Raw genomic sequence first — 6,124 nt, 5'->3', positions numbered from 1 at the left:
CAGGACAGATGAGATGGAGAAGCAAATAGTCAAACATTTCAAGTAGTTGCATGTAAATCTGAATGCGCTCAATAAGCACATCTGCTACAGCTGTCACTACTTTATTTTTTAACAACGCTACTTGGTTTTTTAAAATCCAAAGTGGATGTTTTTCAAAAACTCATGCTCTTGTTCAAACAGAAATTAATACAGGGATGTCCTATGACCTGTCTTGTACATTAGGTCAGACTAGATGATCCCAACTGGGCTTACAATTCGTGAGTCATATTTATTGGGCCTGACTTTCAGTCCTGTTGCCTAATAGATGTCTGTTTGGCTTTCTCTCTCTTTGTGGCACTAAATGAACACTGTGCTCACAGAAGGCTGATCCAACCCAGGTTATTCTTGGGAGCTGATGACCCTTTTTAGTCATCATCTCCTCCAAGCCTGAGAATGGAAGAACATAAGAACACTATTATTAATGTTCAAAAGATGACTACAACATAGAATATTTTGCAGACACTGCAAGAAAAAATTACTTGCTCTTTTGTGTTGTAACTATCTCATAGGTGACCTTGACATACATTTAGCTAGCCCTTTGCTTTTCTACATTTCTAAATAATTTATGTGCCACCCTGCCATGGATTGCACACTGGTCAGATTCTGTGGAGACAAGCCACAATAGCGTCAAAGCCTGTTAACGGTATGAAGATGGTATGATGTGAAATAAGGGCATTGTATGGCAGACAAATTCAGGTAACTGTACTGGAAGATTTAATAGCTAGCCCAATGCAAATATTTGATAATTGACTCCTCAGTGTAGCAGACAAAGGTATAACTAGATCTAATGGGTGCAAGTCAAAACTGGACAAATTCAGACCAGAAAGAACATGTAAATGTTTAGCGGTGAAGGTAATTAACCCTTTGCTTATGGTGGATTCAACATCATTGGAAATTTTAAAATAGAGATTGGATGTTTTTCTAAAAGATCTGCTCTAGTTCAGACCGTTCTAAGGTCTGTGATACACAAGTCACACTAGATGATCCCTTCTGGCCTTAGAATTTATGGCCCAGATCCTCCAAGGTATTTAGGCACCTACCTCTCACTGTAATCAATGTCAGTGAGACACCTAAATACCTTGGAAAGCTAATTAATAGCCCATGGGTCCCCTACTTTTCCAATAGGGCAACTGAGGAATAAAGGGTAATGCTGGATTTTGAAGTTTGCAGTTTAGGGGTAGGATCATGGTTTTCCACAGAGCTGAGTAAACATGGCGCACACACTACAATGGGCTTGGGAATGATGTCAACAGGCTTCCATCACTTACTGACTGCTCCTTGTCCTAATACAACAGTAATAATGGTGGTGATTGGGATCTGAATAATGTATTGCATGTGAGAGGATGTTGGGTACTAATGAACAGTCACCCAGGCCTACCATCGGTCTATGAACAACCATGAACACAGGTCCATCTCCTGCTTCAGTTCCAGCACTGTGTCTATATCGCAGACAATGAGCAGGATAGCTTCCTTTAATAAATGGTAAAAAATATTTTGGGATGTCCTCTTGCAAAGAGATGGGGAGGTAGGAACACTGCTAATCCCATAATACATTTCTGGCATGACAAGCATTCCACTGAAGTATAAAGAAAAAAAAGAGAGCTTTTAGGCATCTGTCAGAGGTAGGTAAACGTGCCCAGCCTAGGACTTCAGTGAGTTTGGGGTTTTATTCCATGGCTACTTGTCTTTAGTGTCCATTACATTAGTGTTCAACTGAAGTACAGTCCTCTGCCCTGGCATATTTTGCTGGTCTGTTCCCACTTTAAAATTGAACACTGATGCTATGAGAAAAGGGAGAGAGATGATCTTACCTATAACAATATCATGTAATGTCCCTTATTCTTAATTTAGTTAAAAAAGCAATAAGCCAGAAGGTGGGCTTATGTTCAAAGTCACTGCCTGAAGAACTTTCATGCTGAAATTGTATCCGTCAAAACATGTAAGGGTTTGACAGGTACCTTCTTGTCAGGACTCAGTACACTCTACAAGTAGTTGCCATCTCTCTTAGACAAATCAAATATTTGTGGGAAACTCTTCAGCCTGCTTGGAAACCATATGTAGAGTCTTAATCTGTATGAATCTTTGGCTGTCTCACCCAGCTTGGACTTGTAAAAAACAAAAAGCAACCACCATTTATATTTTTAATTAAAAAAACAAAACAAAAAAACCTCAACAACATAGCTGGTGATAAATTACTTTTCCAGGGTTGGTCTGTATGCATGGTGAATTTTTTAAAAGTTTGTGCAAACAGTTCTAAATTTATATATATACTATGACAATGGTGTGTATAACATCGTCTAGTACCCTGTACTACTCGGTGTATATCAGAGTCCACAGAAGTGATTTATATGAAAAGGACACACTAATATGATTTTTACACAACATAGTATAGATTAAGTATAACAGTTTAGAGCAGTGATACTGAGCCTGAAGCTCTTGAGCTGCAACTGGCTCTTTAATGTGTCTCCTGTGACTCCTTGCAGCACAATATTAAAACACTGTGTGATTTCATTATTAACCAATCAGGATACTTTTACTATGGTATTAACCAATTGTAGTTGATAAAATATTTGGTCAGTCATTTCGTGTGAGAATTTATATATACACACAGACACACATAGAAAATGAATTCACACTACTATAGTTCTTTTGGGTAATATTAACCCCTAATTTAGCTCCTGAACCACTGAGGTCCGAGTATCACTGGTTTAAAGTAATAGTGAAAGTTAGTGGCATATATACCCCACCCAGGGGTAATGCAACAATGTCGTGTGGTCTCCCCAACATGTTTCAATCTATGTTAACCACCAGAAACCACTTACATTTTTAATTAAGTATTTTCACAATTAACTGTCTTATAACATGGGCTGCATCAAAAGAAGGCTCGGCTGCAGGTTGAAAAGAAATTGTAGAGTGACTGGCTGTTGATTACATTTTAAAAATATGAATCACAGAATTCATCTCCCCAATTTAAATCCTTGAAGACGTAGTGAACCATTATGTCAATGAATTAATAGAATTATGCACAAATTAAACATTTAGAAGATGCTACACATCTCTCTAAAGCTATAGGGAACATCTGATATTGCTTTACCTGATACAGGCTAAAGATCATGAAGAGACTGGATTGTAATGCACATGCACAAGGGGGCAACCTTGCCATTGTTACTTCTTGAATATATAATTGTACATCCTGAATATTCTGTTTTATTACAGAACATGCCCAAGAAGCACAGGGTGACCAGATGTCCCATTTTTAAAGGGACAGTCCCATTTTGGGGGACTTTTTCTTATATAAGTGCCTATTAGTCCCCACTCCCTGTCCCGTTTTTTCACAGTTGCTATCTGGTAACCCTAACTAGACAGAACTATTTTATTTTGGAATCAAAATATTAAATACTTAAAACTTACTAGGTTTCCCTTGCTTTTATCATTCTTTCCTTTTATCATCCTTCACACTTTTCCTTTTCTTCTGTTATATATCCTGGTGTCCATCCCTCTGCTTTTCTACCTTTTCCATTGTCCCCATCCAAAGAATATTTTTTCTTCCTTCTTATACTTACTTTCAATTTCTTTCCCTTAGCTTCTCATCTCAATCTCTTCCTCCTTTCTTTCCTTTCCCCTCATCTTCTCTAACTCCCCACATCCCAAAACCCACTAACTCTCCATAGTCCCAAACCACCCTATCTATCTCTATGACATTCCACCACCCCAGGTCCATTTCCCTACTACTAATCCTCCCACGGTGTCCAGTCTTTTCACCTCTCCACTGCTAATTGTCTCAAGGTTCAGTGTGGTGCAGTGAAGGGAAGAGGCATGCATGTGGAGTGAATGACCTCTCTGTATTCCTGGTGAGAGAGAAGAGAAAGGTTACTCCTCACAGCACATTCACTCCTAAGTAAAATGGGTTTTCTCAGTTGCTTTGTGTGCCTACAGGGGTTAGCTTGGGGCAGGTGGGTGGGGGAGGAGGAAGCCTGCGATCCTTGCTGTTCCTGGAGCATTCTGCTTCTTCAGGAAGTTCTCACTCCTATTGGTGTTCCATTTCCAGACAGAGCAGACGTGAGCCAAAGACGCTGTCATGTAGAGATGCACCATGTGCCTTTTACATGACCACAGTTTTATTAGCACCTTATTAAAAAGCAAACAAAACCATGGCTGTTCGATATTTCAAGAAAGCAGTGGGCGGGATGGTGGAAGGTACATGCAAGCAGCATCTCAGTTGCCTACTAGAGGCCTATGAACTATACAGGTCACCACTACGCTGTAGCATATGCTACTCCAAAGACATTAATTCCCCTCTCCGCGCCCCCCCCCCCAAAGGTTTAAAATGTATCACAAGATAATTACACAAGAAATGCATCAGTCAGAGGAAGTCAAAAGCTAGGATGGAAGCTGATACCACACAAAATGCACCCAGGCCTTTCACAAGTCATGGTTCCAGTGAGGAAGATATGAGAAGTGAAGATAACACTGTCGCGTCTACTTCAGATCTATGAAGAAAATTGCACTGCCTTCTCTGAGGAACCTAGGTATTTATGCTCTAGGACTTGGAGACAGTTGCCACGCTTGCGCTAACTTCTGAGTGACAACAATCAAAGTAGAAGTATGAAGAGAGAATGCCAGAGAGGATTGGCTAGAACTTCTACCACTTTCTTGCATGCTTATAGCCTCAACATCTCCATCCCCAATGCAGTTATAAATCTGGGGATGAGGCATCACTGGTTCTTTGCCTAAAGGTTCTGCTCAATCACCATAGTCAAGGGTTAAATCATCTAGCACGCCTTCTCAAACTTTTACATCGCATGGAGTGTACTTTATTACAGAGTATCTTGTGGGCCTCCTGCCCATTTATGACAACATAACATTCCTCTGGCAATTACAATTGGCAACATGGAAAATTAAAAGCACACTTACACCTGAAAATATAATGCAGCAACTGAAAATGGAGAAGCCACCACCATGTGATCAATCAGCTCTCTCTCAGACCATCAGTGGATCACAGACCATAGTTTTGGAAACCTGTTCTAAATTCTCTCTCCCGACAAAGCTATTTTCTTCATACTTGGGAATCCACCGGAGGGAGGGAAAAAAAAAAAAAAAAAAGAGAACCCAAGGGGGCTTTCCCCTCTAGTCACAAGAAAGATAAGGAAGTCACTAGATGTATTGCTAAGGAAGATATTGAGCCCTCCTCTCCTCTCCTCTCTCATTTACCATAGATATTGCCTGCTAAATAGTAGGGAGGTCCAAACTACCTTTTAGTTTAATACAGCTGAAGTGATAACATCTCTGAACTTTCCACAGGGGTCACTCAGTAATCCCTTCTCTGTATGTGGGGAAGAAAGAAGACAGAGCTGAGGGACTCAAAAAATAAAATATATCCCAGATCACAGAAGCTGGCAGTGCTCATGCTCTGCAGGAACTGAGATGGTGGCTGAATCTAGTGCCCATTGGGTACAACACAGCAAGTTAGTATTTACTCCTGCACTCCCCACGCTAAAATAATGAGGACATGCTGAAAGGCAGGTGACAAACAATACCCTCCCCAGCTGAGAGGTCTTTAGCAATAGGGCCAGGTTCACAGGAGGTTTAAAAGGGCTCCAGCATCTGGTTACTCTAAACAGTAGTCCCAGGAGGAAGTAGAACCCTCTGTACCTGTCCCCTACCTTTGGAGAAGGCAGCTGGAGCTCCCACCCACAGGAGGAGAAGGGACCATGCCACAGGGCCTTTAGAAAATATTTTTCTATCATCCATTTTACAATATGAGTCAACTGGCTGTGCCCCACCTGTCCAACCATTTATAGAACTTGCCCTATTTCTCCAGCACTGTCAGGCTGGAAAGGAGGACATGTTAGGCCAGCAAGTGTAGAGAATACTGGGTGAGGCACCTGGACAAAGGATTTTTTTTTTCTTTTAAAATGGGGGAAGGGTGCTTTAGGGGGAAATATTAAAAAAAATGTAGCTAATGTGACACTTTGTTTCTATGTTGCCTGTTTAATTCAGACGGTAAGCTTTTCAGAGTAGGGAACATATCTCTCCATGTATATAGAGCCAGGCTCAGATTCTCATGAGTGTCTTTTGGCACTAC

This window comes from Caretta caretta, chromosome 2 (assembly GCF_965140235.1).
Source record: "Caretta caretta isolate rCarCar2 chromosome 2, rCarCar1.hap1, whole genome shotgun sequence".
NCBI lineage: Eukaryota > Metazoa > Chordata > Testudines > Cheloniidae > Caretta > Caretta caretta.
This window is presented reverse-complemented; position numbering follows the sequence as displayed.